This window comes from Cyprinus carpio, chromosome B7, assembly GCF_018340385.1.
Source record: "Cyprinus carpio isolate SPL01 chromosome B7, ASM1834038v1, whole genome shotgun sequence".
Classification (NCBI taxonomy): Eukaryota; Metazoa; Chordata; class Actinopteri; order Cypriniformes; family Cyprinidae; genus Cyprinus; species Cyprinus carpio.
The window spans coordinates 11,612,168-11,632,197 of NC_056603.1; the positions used below are offsets into that span (position 1 = coordinate 11,612,168).

At 33.8% G+C, this 20,030-nt stretch overlaps 1 pseudogene; it reads right to left on the minus strand.

Moving 5' to 3' along the window:
• Positions 1-4,754: 4,754 nt before the first annotated feature.
• The window catches only part of LOC109058551, a 129,958-nt pseudogene continuing 114,682 nt past the window's right edge, over positions 4,755-20,030 (minus strand).

The following is a 20,030-nucleotide window of genomic DNA, read 5'->3' on the forward strand; positions in this document are numbered from 1 at the left end:
ACGAAACAAAGCATGCCGCTTCACTGGTGCATTTATTTCATTTTCACATCAGGTGCTCGTCTTTTTCAACTCGCAAAACAAAACTCACTCAGAATTGGAACCTAAAAGCAGGACCGTCGAAACCTGGAAAGTTTCATCACTGAAAGAGAAAAAACTAAGCAAAATATCTGATGTCACGGGCAGTTTGACAATATTAGGGGCATAATGAATCCCTTTTTTAATTTAGGCATCTTCCAGCTGGAAGTAATAATAATAATAAGAAGAAGAAAAAGATGAAGAAATATTAAATTATTTCTCTTCTTCTTCTTCTTCTTCTTCTTCTTAATATAATAATAATAAAAATAAAAAACTAATATAATTTTTTTTAATTCTCCCTCCTCCTAATTATTAAAATAATAATAATAATAATAATAATAATAATAATAATAATAACAACAACATCACAAGACAAACTACAATGAGTTAGAAAATATTTAAAGACATCTTATATAAGATAAAATAAAATGAAATAAAATAAAAATGTTTTTTGTTTCGTATTAATAATTACAGTTACATTGAGACTTCAAAACAAATAACTTTTGACACATTTAAGGTCTAAAAATATGTTAAAAGCACTGGCCCTGGGCAGTGTGCAAAAAAATGGCTGCCCACTGCTCCGGGTGTGTGTTCACGGTGTGTGTGTTCACTGCTGTGTGTGTGCACTTTGGATGGGTTAAAAGCAGAGCACTAATTCCGAGTATGGGTCACCATACTTGGCCACATGTCACGTCACTTTCACTTTCACTTATAAAAGCATACAAAACAGGTGCCAAAAATTCAGACATGTAACAGAAAACTTTTATCTTTTGATGCTTTATCGAGTCACAAATTTAAGCATGAATTCATACGACGGTCCTGCTTACAAGTCCAAATGAACGAATCCACACTCATTTTCATCCATCTTCTGTTTTCACTTTAGTTACTTCTTTAACCCACTGTCAACGACTGAGAAACACAGTACATAAAGTTTTTCTGAAGTGCTTGAATTTTTTTTTAGGTCTTGCTCTCACATTGGCCTTTAAACTCTTGCCTCCCACACTTTCTCTGTGTCTTTGAGGACGTGTCTGTCACAGCGTGTTAGTCGGGGGGAGGACAGGCTGCGAGAAACGTCTGGCAGTGATATTCACATCTAATGTCGGCTCTGACACTAAGAAAACACACGGCATATGGAAGGGAGAAAGGTGATGGATGTTTCACTTCCTGAAGCACTGCGTATGTTTGTATGAACTGATGTCCTAACCCTGAAGTTTACCCTTACATTAAATATTGCTTATCTACAGTACATTGCCTTATGTTTTCAAGTAAGAAGTTGTGTCGTCTGTCATAATAAGTATATTATAGTGTAATATTCTTAATTTAACTGATGACATGGTAACAATTTGAATTCTTCCCTTTCTATATCTGCCTTTTCTCTGTTACGTAAGTAACACATTAAGAGGCAACAGAAATTGCAAGCAAATGCAGCATACAAAATGTTATTTGAAAAGCAAAATGTGAGAGTATTGCTATTATATCCTGCAGACCTGCCATTTATAACTCATATTATCCCAACCCCAGCACCAGGCTAATGCTGCCTTCAAGTCATGCCGGAATGATCGTGTTTACCAAATGAGACCATATGAACAGCATCGCAATGCCGCAATTAGCGTAATTATTTTCATTGAACACAGACTTTGTGAGTTGAGGGCATGTTGATTCAAGAATTCTGCCAGAAGCTAATTGCTATCATAATAAGCTGTAATTGTGAATGTTGATGGTACAGTACAATTCGGGTTTGCATTTTGTGTACTGTTCATGAAGAATAACCAAAATACTTATTACAATATAATACTCATTTAACCGTTTTATGAGCTGACAGGTTTGTGCAACTTAATTACATTTCCCACTATTCTCTAAAGCAGGAACTTTAGAAACATTTTTGTCAGCTGAACATCTTTGACCTAAAATATGTTCTTAAAATACCCCTGAGACTTTAGGAGAACACATTCAAATAATCAGCATCTGAAAAATATATTCAAATGTTCACAGTTTTGTGATATAGGATGGTCACATCATAGACAGGTATTTCTTTTTAAAATATGTATATATTTTCATTTTACATTTAATTAATTATTAGCTTTTCGTTAACTTACAAACCCTATTTTGTGAAACCCTGCTGATCTGTTTTGTTAATTAATAATTTTTTTCATAGTTGTTTTGTTTTGTAATTAATAATTAAAAAATACAAATTGTAACAATTGCCAATATTGCAATAAATTATTATTCTATTTTATAGAGCCATTTTCTTAACTGTAATACATTTTATGATTCATAAAAATGAATAAAACTTACCCTTTATATGTAGTATATACATATGCAGTATACAATACAATAGTGGTGTGCATATTAAAAATGAATTATATATACTGTTACACAAAATGAATTAAAATGAATACTAGATTAATTTTCTGATGTAGATCTAATTTATTTAGCAAATGTTAGTGATTTTCATTCAATAATTTAATGTAATACCCCAAATTTCACTTAAAAATGTTTTGATGTGTGGAAACCCAGGTATTTGTATTTTATTTTGTTGCAAAAACATACTAAAAATTATTTTAATGAGTATTTTATTTAAACTAAAATCATGCTGTATTTCTCGAACTTCGCAGGAAGACTCGAAGGCAGCATAAGCACGATAAGGAATCAATCGAATTACCTCTGTAATCCAAATTCTCAACACACACACACACAAATACAGACAGCGACAGACGCATATAAACATACACACTGAGCCGAAGACGCACAAACAATCACACGACTTGCGTTATATTTTCCCACTTCTGCTCTTTTTCTTTAGTTAACTTTTAAATTGCACGTCTTGTTTTGGAGGGAAACTAAGAACTTCTTCAGCCCTTTTGAAAATGAAAAGAAATGAAGTGCATTTTGGCAGCGTTTAACTCACATTGGCAGTGTCATTGCATATACTGTTTAAGTGGTTGATGCAATCCTCTGTAAGATGTGTACGTTACATGAGGAATGCTAGTTTAGATAAAAGGATTTCTGTGGTTCTGTTTCTATCTGTCAACACACAGGCTTCAAACACTCACTCCTAACTTGTCTATCACACTTCGCTTTGACAGTAGAATCAGTATAGTACTCTACGCAAGTACACAAATGCTTTGTCCAAAGCACTGCAAGCATGAAGTCCTGATATATATACTTATGCTGGGTTCTGTAGCAGTAATAAACATCAGATGTTTAGGTCAATAAACTGCATGTGAAACAGGAAACTGACCATAGTGCCTCTTGTCATAACACTACGAATGCACCATGTTTTTGTATTGTGTTACTGAGGTCCTGTTAAGATGCATTTTCGTTGACCTAATCACAACTGGATGATGCTAAACAATGTTGTAAATGGGATCTACAATATTTCGAGCTTTTCCACTTTCAATAACACAACTAGATGAGACAAAAAGCACTTTCAACTTGCAAAGCAAAACTCACTCCTATTTAGAGGCTGTCAAAACATTGGAAGAACAACTTATCTTCATTGACAGAAAAAAAAATGCAAAGCGACGAGACACAATCACAGCCAATTAAAAACCATTTGATATTTTGGGTTCAGTTTACTGTAAGTTAAACTCTACTGACAACATTTGGGGCCTAATGTGACAGTCATCTTTCAGTTTTTATTATTATTATAAAAATATAGTAAATATATTATATTTACATAATTTTAATATGAAAAATAATAATAAATCACAGTTTTGAGACAAACATTTGTTGAATGGAATAATGTGGTTAAATAATCTTTCAGTTTTGATTATTACAATAAAAATAAATATAATAAAATTACATGCATTTTGTGATTTAATAAATATTTTAATTTAACATTAATACTTTTTAATAATTTCAACTTCTTAGTTGAAAACATATTTAATCGGATTGCTTTCATCATGACTATTATAGATTTTATTAATATTTTGAGTCATTTTTTATTTTTATATTTTTTGTTTTAATTTTAGCTAGTTTAGTAATTTTGGTGTGTTTTTGTCATTTTTAGTCTATCTGCCTCAAATTAAACTTGGAAACTAGTAAGTAGTTTATACAAAAAAAAAAAATATTTGAATTAATGTTTATTTTATTTCAAAAACTGTTTTTATGGTTTTAGTTTTAATTCAGTCTTAGTTAACTATAATAACGCTGGTGTATAGTCGAATGCAATCAATCCAGACTTTGCAATGCCTAAACATACCGATTACGATCAAAATCTGTTACCGTTCATATCCTTTTCATTCACTTCCTTTTATGGCTTCCATGGCATGTAATGGCTTCCTTCATTTAATCGTATTTGTGAGCCATTCTCTGCACTTCTGCGAAACTAATGAAGCAAGTGACGAAATAAAAAGGGTTATCATAGAAATCAAGTTATCATAGGAAATGAATTAAAATGCAGAAGTAAACTATAATGCATCTTGACTGACCACTTTTGATTACATCAATGAAAATGCATCTTAATACCAGGTGGAAACAAGGCCTGAAGCATTCAACAAACAACGCATTTAAATCAAGCTAACGTGGCTAGAAATGTTTGCATTTATGTACTTGCGTAGATTCGCAGTTTTTTTGTCCCTATTTGTTGGAATGTTCTAAAATTTTTCAATTGTATTTCCCTAATGCACTTGAACTGATCCAGTCAATTAAAGTGAGTTTGAATTTTTACGTTTTTACGTGAAAAATTTTTTTTTTTAAACAAGACCTCTTTTTTTCTGTCACATAACAGCACCAACAGTACATACAGACGACGAAGAGTTCCAGCGAATTTCACACTGTTCTGAGAAAAACATCAAGAGGTGACAACGTCCAACACACAACAACTTCATCCCTCCTTCAATTAGGTATTGCACTGTGGTTGCGATCCTTCTGGATCTTTCTGTACGGTCAGAGGGACGGCACGAGGGAGGTGAGACACAAACATGGCAATAGAAGGATCTGTTCGGGAGATTGTTTTCAGCCGTTTCAAGTTCAGTGATGATAGAAGTCACACTGTTCAGCTGTTCAGAGAACAGTCGAGTTGTCAAACTTTTTTTTCCACAAGGAAGACGAGTCTGTTTACCTCTCTCGGTTACACAAGACTTTCTCTCCCAGTCTTCTTGGCAGTGCTTAGCCTCTTTTTGGTGGGAAAAAATTAAAGCAGTGAATAAAGGAAGGGTCTCCATAAACAAACTGCAGGAAAAAATTGAGAAGGGAGGAAGAGAGAGAGAGGGAGAGAGAGTGAGAAAGAGAAAGAAAGATAGTTGGATGTCTTTTGGTACCCGTGTTTAAACTTGTGCATATCAACAGGGTTTTGAAGGTGTTGTTTACTTTTGGTGGGCGGGTCCTTCAAGCTTTGAGAGCATGCCATTGGGCAACGGCAGTGCGCGGATGACTCATCATGTCTTTCCAGTGCTTTACCTCTGCTGGGCCACTCTTCCATGAGAGATAGATCTAGAAATATGGCATGAAAACAAAGAAAATGGAAGAAACAAGAACAGGAAAAAATAAGGATTGTGCTTCCACTGTGGTAATTTACCAATAAAGCCACAAACCTATAAACTGAAAAAAAGAAAAGAAAAGAAAAACACATCAATAACCATTTTGTACACTATAATTTTTTTTTTTTCCCAAGTTGTAAGTAAAACCAAGATTACTGGAGTATGTTTTACAAGAAGATAATTTTTATTTTATTTTTTTTTTTTTTTTAATTATTTTTTATTTGTTGTTTGTTGTTTTTTTTTTGTTATTTGTTTGTTGTGAGTTCATTTTTTTTTTTCAAATTTAGTTAAAATTGTGTCTTTTTGATTAAGTTCATTACATATAGCAAATTAAAATAATTTCCATGAATTAGTATATACAGTATATTACCAAAATACCAGTATTTACAACATATATTTAATAAACAGCATTATTTACCAACATATAGATACGTATACTGTAAATGTATATACTGTTGGTTAGTTTGAAACAATTATTTTGATTAATCTTCATGATCTCATAAGTTTGGGATCAGTAAGATTTAAAGAAGTGCCTTACGCTCATGAAGGCTGCATTTACCTGATGAAAAATACAGTAATATCGTGAAATTTAAACAATTAAAATTTTCTATTGTAATATATTTTAAAATGTAATTTATTCCTGTGATGCAAAACTGAAGTTTCAACATCATTACTTCAGTCTTCAGTGTCACATGATCCTTCAGAAATCATTCTAATATGCTGATTTATTATCATTGTTAAAAACACGCATGCTATTTTTTGGAACCTGTGATCATTTTTTTTTTTCAGGATTATTTGATGAACTGTTGCCATCTGGTCGACGCTACACAGAGCACTGAGCACCAGGAACGGCCAGACACAGGAACAGTTTCTTCCCTCAGGCAATCCATCTAATGAACACTTGATAATAACTGTGGAACACATTACACAATTTATATTTACAGACACATACACTTATTATCTAACACACATACCTAGTGTACACTTAAATTATTATTTTTTTGCACATAATATACCTGTACATACATAACTGCTCGTAATATATCTGCCATACAATTGTCAATTTTGTATATTGTCATTCCTTACTATTGATTTGTATTTTTTGTATTTTTTTATTCTTTTATTGTGTTTGTTTTGTTCTGTCGCTGTCATTCTGTTGCACTGCGGAGCTTTTCTGTCACGAAAACAAATTCATCGTATGTGTAAACTACCTGGCAATAAAAGCTCATTCTGATTCTGATTCTGATTCTGATTCTTTACCAATTTAACATATCCTTGCCAGATAAATGTATTAATTTCTTTCACAAAAGAAAACACACACACACACACTGACCCCAAACATTTGCATGCTAGATATTGTTCCAAAAGATTTCTGAATTCTATCTAGTTTGTGACATCACACCTTGCCTATGACATCATTGCGGCTCAGTCTGTCCTTATCCATGACTGTGATGACGATGGTGGTCTCTCTGAGGACGTGAGCGGGGACATCAAAGGGGAAGGACTCATTAAACACAGGGTTCAAACACCTCTTCATCACCACCGTCTTCTTCTTCTCCACGCGCTTATCTTTGTTCATTAGCCACACTTTGACGTAGGGGTCTGAAACGCACACAAAGAGGGAACGGTCTACAGCGATTCAGGTCCAGGGAATCAGAATTCCTGCAATGAATTCTAAATTATATTGGAGATGATTACTGCACAGATGGCACCTTGACAAGGACATTTCCACAGAAATCCCATAAGCAGACAGTGCACGGAATTTAACTATATCACATTTGCATTTATTCACTTGGCAGATGCTTTGTGGAATAACTTACAGAACATTCAAGGTAAACACATAAGCAGTGTGTCCTGTGGGAATCGAACCCATGATGGTGTGATGTTCTACACAATGATCTACAGGGATATAACTATAACATGAAGTTAAATGATTAATTTGTGAGGTTTTATGGATGTATGTTGATACCGGATGTTCCCCCGATGTCCATGGCTTTGAGATTGCGTGCCTTGATGATGCTCACAGTGATGATGTTGGCAGTGGGATTGTAACACAAAGACACAAGCAGGTCTCCTCGACTCCCCTGAAGATAAGAACACGGTAAGGTCAGTACTGGACTGGTTCATTCACTCACGCAAGCTGGTTCATATGAGGTCACAGATTTTTTTCTGTGAGAAATAATGGGGCAAACACATAAATATATATAATTTTCTATATATATATATATATATAATATATATAAATATATATATAATATATATATATATATATATATATACCAAAAATCATTAGAATATTAAGTAAAGATCTTGGTTCCATGACGATATTTTGTAAAGTTTCCTACAGTAAATTTAGATCAAAACTTAATTTTTGATTAGTAATATGCATAGCAAAGAATTCATTTGGACAACTTCAGATTTTATTTTTTTTTTGTTTTTTTTTTTTTACATCCTGAGTCCAGATTTTCAAATAGTTGTATCTCGGCCAAATATTGTCCTATCCTATCAAACCATATATCAATGGAAAGCTTATTTATTCATTCAGCTTTCAGATGATGTATAAATCTCAATTTCAAAAAATTTACACCTAAGACACACAAAATTCTTCCATTCCTTCCACAATGATCACACATGCAGTTTTAATCACCTCATATTAACTGTGACTTCATGTAATATTTGTACTTTTAACAATTCATTTGTCACACCACAGGACAATTTCAATGAACTTTTAAGATTCAGTCCAAACCCGGCAGCTTCAAACACTAAGCACAGAACAGGCGATGACTTTCACGCTGAAATCAATGAACCCATGGGAGATCTTTAGTATACATCAAGCCAGAAAACCTACCTGGAGAACCTCACAGACTCATTATGCTAATGACACACTTATGCATCTCTTGTTCTCGTGTAAAAGGGCTAAAAAGGGCTAAAACTTTTGAGGCACCATTACTTGAGGCTCTGCACGTCATACTCTACCCACTGAACAATTAAAGTTGTATTGTTCCTGTCCCCAGCCAACCACTTTCAGCCACTTCATCTCTTTGGAAGCTTTTCTTTGACTATTACTGGCGACTGTTGCTCCTGCTTTGGCTCCTTCCTCTCTTCGACTTTCATAATGACAGAAATGGTAATTTAGTAGAAACACACAGATCCACTCACACTGCCGTCGCTGCAGGGTTTCAGCTCCTTCCAGAAGGTCTGCATGTGGGCCAGATCGATCTTGTTCAGGGGGATGGACACCTCTCCTATAGGGTCATTCCTGCTAAAACGGTCATAATCTAGCACTTGCAGGTACAGTGTGCGCTGGACCACCTTTTCAAATGGGAACCCTGGGAGAGAACGATGAGAGGAGGATAATTTTAGCTCACCCAAATTATTTACAGCTCAATATGGGGTACAAAAATACTTTGGACCGGCCCCCTTCATCGACCGCTTGATGCACACTGCATACTAAATTGCATACTTTTGTTTCCACTGGGAAATGTTTCCTGTTTAGAAGGTGCTGGGTTGATATGAGCACTTGTGACGAATAACTAATATACAGTTGATGATTTATTTAATTTACATTTGTTACACAACACATTTGTTGGGTTAATATGATGTCATACAATATTATGATTTTACAATATTACTGTTTTTACTGTATTTTTGATCACATAAATGCCTTTATAAAAGACTTAATAAAAAAATATTCAATTTTTTCCTTTCAATGGAAAGTGAGTTAAATCATATAACACGTACATGATTTAACGAGTCAGATGTCTGGCTACATGTGGGGAACCATCTTTGAACTGCAAAAGTCCTATAAACTCTAAACATATAATAATGTAGCTGAGATATCAAAACATACTGACCTTCAAATAGGAAGGTCTCGTTCCAGTGAGGGTTGAGGTTCTTTCTTTTGACCTTGGTCTCAAGTTTGTGCTTCTTGTCTGGCAGAAGGTTAGAGTTGACGAATGGATCTGAAGTACCGGAGAAATCTTTCGCAGGTAGATCCTGACCCTAGTGCAGATCTGACTTACTTTAGGTTTTCACTGTCAGTGTGGAGTCCTGAAAATTGTATCCCACGCTGAACTGGATGCGTCCCAGCTTCTCACACACGGGTCCTTCGTGTTCCTCTTCCTCAGAGCCTGGGGACAACACAAACCAAAGTGGACAAGATTGTCATTAAAAAGCTTAATCACTCCTCGTTAATTCATTATTAACAAAACCACACTGCAGTGTGTCCTGCACCATAACTGTATCTACATTAGTGTGGCTAAATAAATAATTAAAAAAATTAAATGTGATGATATGAAATACCAGGTACTGCAAACTAATACAATTAATAAACACAAATACCCACACATTTCTATTGCATCTTCACTGGTTATACAGAAAAAAAAAAAAAAAAAAAAAAAAAAAAAAAAACACACAAAAAACAGCATTTTTTATTGTTAATCAAAACTAAAACTATCAAAATAGTTTCCTTTAACTAAAGTTGAAACAAAACAAAAATATAAATAAAAATATAAATATTCAATAAAAACATTCAACTGAACGAAATAAATTAGGTTTAAGTTAAGAATCTAATTTAAAATATTAATAACTACAAGTATTATAAAAATAATACTGAAATATCACTGAATCTGATTCATGAACAGTTGACTCTTATGAACCAGTTTTTTTAATGCGTCAAAAGCACTCACACACAAGTTATTAGTTTAAAACCAAAAACCTTAATAAAAATTACTTAGTTGCAATATTTGAGACAAATATAAAAAAAACTAAGTTAAAATCTTCAAAGTTTAAAGTCTGAAGTTCTAAAATTACTAAAACTAAAATTGAAATAAAAGCCAAACAGAAACTTAAAAAACGAATAAAACAAAAGCACATAACAAAACCACTAAAACTACAACTAAAAATAAAACAAAAAATACAAAAATAAAAGTTAATTCAAAATAGTATACAACTGATACTAAAATAACACTGAATCTGATTCAAGAACAGATGATTCTAATGAACCGATTCTTTTAATGAATCAGTCAAAAGCACTGACAAACTCACAAGTTTAAATACAAAAATGTAAAAAAAAAAAAAGAGAGAATATTATAAAATGATTTTAACAACATGCTCTATTGAAATTAACTGAGTCTCTTGTGCTTCACAATATTCTTATGTCAGTAACTACTGTTTTAAATCGGGCAAACTAATGGAACAGACTCCCCTGCTGCCTAAACATGACTAAAAAAAAACACTGCACTTGTCAAATATGAGACAAGTTGCCAGTATGCTCTCTAACGAGTTGTGAAAAGCCATTGCCTTCACGTTAATATGTGGTGAAGGACGAAAAGTTGGGAACTGGTTGGTGGTCTTTACAAACACCTTTGTGATCCATCACTTAAAGTGGTCTGACAAGCAGCAGCATATCGAATTAATGAACTCCCATCCATGTCAAGACCTTGGCTAAAAGTTGGGCTTTATTTGACATGCCATGCCCCAATGCCCGGATCCCCTCCAGTGAGACTCAGAGCTGCGAGAGGCTGGCGCTTACAAGAGCTTCTGGCACCCTCTTAAAGAGGAAGCACCATCATTAGCCCTCATCACATCTCTTTAAAAACGTCTTACCACCCACATAATGACACGCAGACCCTGTGAAGGCCATTGTCCGCGTCCCAGCAGCACATTGTACCAGTTCTAATTATGGGCCTTTTGTGGAGGTAAGTTCCTTTTGACACATCTCTGTGTGTGACTGACTGCAGTAAGGGAGAGCACCAATTACACATGATGCATCCCTGTGTTTAAAGGGTCCACATCAAAACTAGTGCCACGTCAGAGAAGCAAAACAAGAGAAAACTATGGAAGCTCATTGCCACCACAAAATTAAAGTTGTTTAAGATGTCAACTTGCATATTGTGAGATGTAAAGTTGCAAAAAAGTTGGAATTATGAGATACAGTCACAATTTTTTTATGTTATCTCAGAATTCTGAAGAAAAATGTCAAAATTCTGAGATATAAATTCAGAGAAAATTTTAAAAAATTGCAAGATGTAAGCTCAGAACATGTAGAAAAACATATAAACTCATTACAAGTTTATAACTTGCAATTATGACAATAAACTGGCAATTGTCAGAAAAAGTCTGAAATGCGATATGTACAGTAAACTTGCAATTCTGAAATGAAATGTTAGAATTATGAGAAAAAACCTTGCAATTGTGAGGAAAAAAGTCAAAATTGTGATATAAAAAGTTGAAGTTATTTTATTTTCAGTGGTTCAGATTTTGAAGAAAAAGTCTGAATTTCGAGAGTGTAAACTTAGAATTATGAGTTTATGACTCAAATACAAATTCAGAGAAATAGTAAAAATAAGACAAACTCAAAATGAGGAGAAAAAATTTAAAATTTTGGGATGTAAACTCAGAATTATGAGTTGCAATTGTAAACTCATAATTGTAAGAAAAAAGCCAGAAGTAAAAAAAAAAAAAAAAAAAAAAAAATCACAATTACGTTTTTATTTTTTATTCCATGGCAGAAACAAACAAACAAAAAAACAAACAAAACAGAATAGCAAGATGTAATGTGAGATATAATGTTGCAACTGTGTGACAAAAAAGTTGGAATTTTGAGATAAAGTCACAATTTTTTTTTTTTTTTTACTGTATGTAATTTCAGATGTAATCTCAGAATTCTGAGGAAAAAAGTCAAAATTCTGAAATGTAAATTCAGAATTCAAAGACAAAAAAGTAAAGAATTGCAAGATTTAAGCTCAGAATTTGTAGAAAAAAAGATATAAACTCACAATTACGAGTTTATAACTTGCGATTGTGAGATATAAACTGGCAACTGTGAAAAACAGTCTTAATTATAAAATATTAGTTGAAAATACCTTTAAAAAAAAAAAAAAAAAATTGGTTTTACCCATAAGCTTCAAAAGTTCACATTACCATCAGCATATCACTGGTGACGGAGTTGGCCAGGTCTGAGACGGAGGAGTTAGCATCTGTCCGGCGGCTGCTCTCATCTGGGGTCTGACCTTTAGGGCTGCTGCCAGGTTTATTACATCTGGCAAAGAACCACAAGAGTAAAACGGTCACTTTTTATAACATGTAGCATAAAACACTTTCTCCTGTCTTACGAACTTCATATGCACAGAGAACTGCAATTCCTCCATTGTCTGTAGAGCTAGTATTTGTTTGAGACTGGGTTTTGCATAGCATTGCCTTGTTAGAACCTGCTGGCTGATGCTGTAACACCATCTGTTTGACCGTCATTTAAATTTAGCAGTGCGTTCTAACAAAATAATAAGCAACATACAGTAACGTTCAAAAGATGAGGTAGATGCAAAATTTATTTTTTATTTTTGAAAGTCTCTCATGCTCACCAAAGCTGCATTTATTTGATTAAAAATACAGTAAAAACAGCAATATTGTGAAATATTATTACAATTAATAATAACTTCTTTCTATTTGAAAACATTTGAATATGTAATTTATTCCTGTGATGCAAAGCTGAATTTTCAGCATCATTACTCCAGTCTTCAATGTCACTCAGAAATCATTCTAATATGCTGATTTGTTGCTCAAGAAACATTGCTAATTAACTACAATGTTGAAAACAGTTATGCTGCTTAATATTTTTGTGGAAACTGTGGTACGTACTGTAGGTAGTAGACAGCAAGGCAGTTTATTTTGGAACAGAGCCTTAGTGAAGTCACATTGAGCTACAGTCTGACCTTTTTCCTCACTGGAAAGCTAAAAAAGAGTGCCATGGTTGTAATACAAGGACATTACAGTTCTTTGGAGATTTGGAGTAAATAATAAATGCAGGAGAAAGAACATCACTGGGTAAATGCAACAATGTTCTGCCTGGGATGAATTATATAAAGAAAGCACACAACAGAAATGCTGCTGTGAGACAAACATTACGTCCAGTATTTACTCAGTTCAGAACAGCAAAGAGATACAAGGATGGAAAACCTGTGAGATAAAACAGTGTTTTTCATATTCTTTTTCGCATTAAAGAATGTTTGGATCAAAAGAAAGCCAAAGCACAAACACGATTATCATCACAGCTAAAGGGACTAACAAATGAATTTTGAAGTGAAATCAGTATCAGAAGAATTGGAGTCTGTCATGGCCAAGAGCGTAGTTTTGGTTTTAACATTGGGGGCTTGAAGTGTAAACTTTTTTTGTAGAGTCACAGGTCATGGTCACTCATAAGGTTTATTTATTTGTTTGCATGATTATATATTTATTTTTGTGAAATGGTCTTTTGTGCTATCATCTATGCAAAGTTGGTGCAATAAAAAAGTAACATCATAGTTAACAATTACTTGTTTACATAGAATATATATATATGTATATATATATATATATATATATATATATATATATATATATATATATGATCATGTTTGTGGAAGTGTATCATGGCATGAACAAAGGAGATCTCTGAGGACCTCAGAAAATGAGTTGTTGTTGCTAATCAGGCTTGAAAAGATTACAAAACATCTCTAAAGAGTTTTGACTCCACAAATCCACAGTCAGACAGCGTGTGTACAAATGGAGGAAATTCAAGACCACTGTTATCCTCCCAAGGAGTGACTGACCAACAAAGATCACTCCAAAAGCAAGATGTGTAATACTCTGCAAGGTTGCAAAGGAACCCAGGGTAACTTCTTTGCAACTAAAGTCCTTCCTCACATTGGCTAATGTTAATGTTCATGGGTCCACCATCAGGAGAACACTGAACAACCACAGTGTGCATGGTGCATCCAAAAAGAACTTTGCTGCCAGTCTGCAGTTTGCTAAAGATCATGTAGACAAGCCAGAGGGCTACTTGAGAAATGTTTTGTGGACAGATGAGACCAAAATATAACTTTTTTGGTTTAAATGAGAAGCGTTATGTTTGAAGAAAAGAACACACTGCATTCCAACATAAGAACCTCATCCCATCTTTGAAACATGGTGGTGGTAGTATCATTGTTTGGGCCTGTTTTGCTGCATCTGCACCAGGACAGCTTGCCATCATTGATGGAACAATGAATTATAATTATGTCAGGCATCTGTCAGTGAACTAATTCTCAAGAGAAAGTGGATCATGCAGCAAGACAACCACCCCAAGCACAAAAGTTGTTCTACCAAAGAATGGTTAAAGGAGAACAAAGTGAATGTTTCATAATGGTCAAGTCAAAGTCTGGACCTTAATCCAATTGAAATTTTGTGGAAGGAGCTGAAGCTAATAGTTCATAGGAGGAAACCCACCAACATCACATCTGACAAAAATAGCCCTTTATCACTGAGCACACGCAAAGGTGGCACAGTGTAGATCATCTGTGCAGAAATGAAGGCTACATTCACTGTTTCCCTTTTTTTGAGTCTCTTTGGACTGAGCTTTAGTCTGTACAGAAAACACTTTCTTGTGAAAGAAAGAATGACCTGGGAAGATGCGCAGAAATACTGCAGAGAGCACCATTATTATTACAATGTTTTGTGCTCTAAATATTTTCCATTCTACTGTATGGAGGTCTTTGAGCCCATTCTGGTGCAGCAGAATAAGACATGGGATGAATCTCTGAACTACTGCAGGCAGAACTACAATGACTTGGTGAGCCTAAGTTCTCAAATATATATGGAAGAGGTGATAAATAAGACTCTAACATCCCAGACAGCTTATGTGTGGACTGGTCTGCGCTTTATGGCTGGCCATTGGTTCTGGGTCAGTGGAGATGATCTTCAATATAAAGCCTGGTCTGTGGATGGAGAGATCCAGTGTCCTGCTGGAAATCTGCGCTGTGGAGCTCTGGACAGAGAAGAGAAGCTTTGGAAACCCACAGACTGTGAGGAAAGACATAATTTTCTCTGCCTTAAGAAGCCATAAAAGTGCTTTAAAATATATGCATTCTGTAAACTTTCACATGCAGCTTGGTATAGATGTGTGCTCATTTGTTTGGAAACAGATTCTCTAACCAATCTTTAGTGTTTTGCAATTACAAAATATATTTTTGTTCATACATGTACTATATAATAGTTTTAAATCTGACACATTAGCCATAGAGTCATCATATATATTGCCTTATTTAAAAATATATTAGTTAAACTGAAATCTTTGATAAGACATGCGTGGTTTAGTTTATATGTACATTCGTAGATTTATGCATTTATTGTTTTATTTATTGGATTAAAAATAGGATTTATACAGGTATATCTCGAGATAATGGCATAATCTTTTTTTTATAAAATAAAAGTTTAATGGCCCGTTTTTAGCATTTTACCTATGGTTTAATTTTGTTACTTTAGCAAATATACTGTTTTTAATGTACAGTATGTGTAACATTTGTAAGAAATATTTTTATAATACTCCAGATGTACTAGTTTTATGATCACATGAAACTGTTAGTGTAAGATTTTGTTTGAGATGATCATTCAAAAATATCAAGAAAAGCTATTTGAAAACCTGTACTGTAAAATGCATCCTCTCCTGTATGTTTACACAAACACAAATGTAGTTGTGATTGTCATGTTGTGGTTTTCAGAGGTCTATTTCACGTCAACATAAACTTTTAAACTTTCACAAAGATTTAATTTTTAGAATTAAATTATACAGCAAAGCGAGCAAGACATCAGAATTAGCGTATTAGTAGCACAAAAACTTTAGTGGCAAACCCAAAAAAATCACTATTTGTTTGCTATTAGTTCATATTTTACCCAGAATGAAAAATTCCGTCATTATTTACTCACCCTCAACAACATATGTGATCATTCTTCTGTGGACAGAAGATATATTGAAGAAAGTTTCAACTGTTTTTGTTCACACAATGAAAGTCACTTGCATCCAAAACAACACTAAACCCCAATGACTTATAATAAATTATTCAGACATTTTTCAAAATATCTTCTTTTGCGTCCCACAGAAGTCAAGTCATACACTTTTAGAATGACATGAGGGTGAGTAAATGATGATAAAAAGTGATTAAATTATAAATCCTGTTTAATTTTACACAGTACTACTGCTCCCTATATGCAGAGTACGCAGTTTGCGTAGGGCACAAACTCCTGTGGTAGGGGTTGGATGGGCACCATCCCAGTTTCTCAGAAATAATAATAATAATAAAATAAATAAATAAATAAATACCATGACGCACCATTCCCGCATCTGTGCACATGAGCGCCCGCACCTCATGTTTGCGGCTGAATGCAAATTATCATAATTGAGGGGCAACTATGCCAGTGAAAAGAAAAGACAATAGCAATCTGGTGCCGAGAAAAAAAGAAGAAGAAGTGCATCACTTTCAGGCACATTGATAATCCTGTGAAACTTGTTTTGGCTGTTGACGTTCATAACGTGTTTTAATGTCGGTAATACTTACACCACCACCAATGCATCTAATATTCTCTCTGAGTTCCCATGTTCCCTTAAGAAAATTAGCCGTGGTTTTAACATGAATAAAACCAAAAATCATGGTTCTTGTAGCCATGGTAACCGCAAAGTAACCATGGTTTTGTTAGGCTGCTTCAAATAATAATTTACAAAGGAGTATTAAGATAAAAAATGTTTGTTGTTATAAAAACAGACCTAAGCCAACAATAACCTTAAAAATGACTTAAAAGGCATTATATAAAAACAATGAGGCAATAATGATTGGTTAATTTATTATATGGTTTCATCTAATAACACTGTTAAAATACATAATGTAGGCTAATACAAAATAAACAGTTACATGTTATTAAAAATGCCTGCAAAGGGAGCCAAAGGCCTGGTAATTGCTGCTGCCTCACTTGGGACAATCAAATTCTTGTTTAATAGGCTATTGACCAAACATTTAATTCAAATATCCACTTAATCTTTATTTTTGGCCATCTTTTTGCTATAGATGACACAGCCCCTATAATTTCTTCAACAAAAAACATGTGGACATCACATCACTTTATCGTAGTACCTGCTTAATTTTCTTTTGCATGATTTCTGAATGCTTGAGACTATAAAATCAATCAGACAACTGTATTAATAAAGTCATAGCCATAGGAAACTGTCTTGAACTACAATTGCAATTTGTAAATAATACAATATTTATTTACTTTTATATATTATTAAAGTTCTATTTTGACCCCAACAGTAGTTATTATTATTATTATTATTATTATTATTATTATTTTATTTTTTTACTTCTATAATATTTGAGGGAGGGGGGCACAACAATACAATCCTGTTTAGGGTACACATTTGGCCAGCAGTGGCCTTGATTTTACAGTAGTCACAGGTCATCCTGTGAAAGCTTATGCAAAGGAGGCCAGCTGGTAAGAGCTGTGCAGGTAAACCTCAATCCCCTGATCTTAAGAGGTGCGCTGGCAGCTGATGCTAGAGGCTGTGGTCTGTAGTGTCTTGTTAGTGTGCCCACCTCCCATGCTGGAAACACTGGTTTGAATCCTGCTTGGAGCAAAAATGAGGGGGGCAGAACCAGAAAGGCTACACTTATACTAACTCAATTGCTTGCCTGCATTTGAAAGTAGACCTAAGGCAAGATATCTTAGTCATGCACAATTTGGATTTTGTTCTCTTAATTTTGAATACATTATCTGCTTTTCTGTTTCAGCAAATTTGCACACGATTTCTTTCATCATTTGTTAAACAAATAGTTGAAGAGTGTAATAGTCTGATTGTCCAGTGTTTTACTTTTTTTTATTGGTCTCTTATCTACAAAACATTAGAGGGGTGTGATAACATTATTGAGTTCCTACAAAGGTTCCACTGCCTAGATTATCTGTTCAGAAATGAAAGTGGTCATGAACTGCCTTTGTTTTTGTTTGTATTTTGTTCTGATCTATGGTACACTTATAATGTTTTCAAGATTTTTACATCAAAAAACAATAATTTAGTTTTGACCACCCTCATCAGAATGCTGTTTGAATAGGCATGGCAGATAATAGACTTTAAAGTAAACATCCACTGCTATGATTGCCTAACAGATGTGTATGTTTGACAGCCTACATCCTTCACTGATGGATGCTGCTGTGATTTAGGTTAAAAACACATAAATACTCAGTACGTATCAAACGATTTGTAATAACAGAAAAAGCAACCTGATCACGTAATGAAAACAGTTTCTCACACTTGTGTGGTCAGATATATTCAACCCAGCATAGACTTTTATTTTCAGTCTTTTTGAAAATCCTGTGTCGAATTGTGCCTTTTTGTAAACAAATCTGTGGTAAAATGAAATGAACAAAGTACCAAGTTCTTACAGATGTGGTCTGGCACTCTGTTACTGTAATTAAATTACTTATCCACCTAAAAAGTAGAGTAAGGGATTACTGCTCATCTTTATGTCATTTAATTACAGTTACTTCTAAAGTACTTATGTTACATACTGTAAATAATTTCAGCAGTTCTAAAATCAGTATTGAACTTGAAATCTAAATTTATCGTCTAAAAGATAATATTGAATGCAGCGTCTTTAACCCTCTGCATGCCGGCATGTTGACTTGCAGTATTTTCTGATTGAGAAAATAACCTAATATACTCAGATACAGTAGATAAGACTAAAATGAATCGAATCTAAAAAGGGTCTACTTTGATGTGTACACTGACAATAACAATAAAACATTATGCTTTTGTAGAATAAAGAAAACAAACAGGGTGTGCTTTCTGCCGTCTCTGTCTCCGTGAACTTCTATCTGCAATGCGTCTCAAAAATTAACCAAAACTCAGCGCATTTTTGACACACACAGCCAATGAACCATTTCAAATTGAAAACCAATATTATTTGATTAAGCAATCCATATAAAAACCTAAAGTGAGGAACAGTCTTTCCCGCCTCTGAACTCATTATCTGCAGACATGCATGTGTGCAAACACCTTCCTCACCTAGACACAAAAAGCAATAATTTAGTTTACAAAATATCAGAATGTTGTTTATGTACTGAATGGTAATACAAGCATATGTGCATGAAAAACAGTACAAATGTTGTTTTTGTAAGGAGTAGGCAAAATTAGAATTAGTGACTGCCAGTACATGTACAGTATGTTAGTGTGTATGAAATATGGTACTCATTGCTTTGAAAAATTTAATGCTTACAGCTCGATACATGTAATGTTTAACTTTTCTTGAGCTTTTTGTTATTTAGATATTTTGCAGAGTAATTCTATTTGTTAACCAAGTAAGGTTACATTTTTTTTTGTTAAAATGTTTATTACATTTGTTTTAAAACTAAAAGGCTAAACTATTGCATGTTTGACTCAAATTGAAAGAATAAAGAGTTGAATTTCTATTGTCTCTGCTTTAACGTTTATAGGGATTTTAACTAAAATTAACAATTTAAATAATAACGTTACTTATTGAGTAACTAAATTACTTTTCAGACAGAGTAATTAGAAAAGTAATTTAAATACAATATTGATTATGTAATTAGTAATTAATTACTTTTTGAAAGTAACTTACCCAACACTGCTGGCATTTCATAAAAAATAAAGTTAATCAAATAAAGTTTATCATT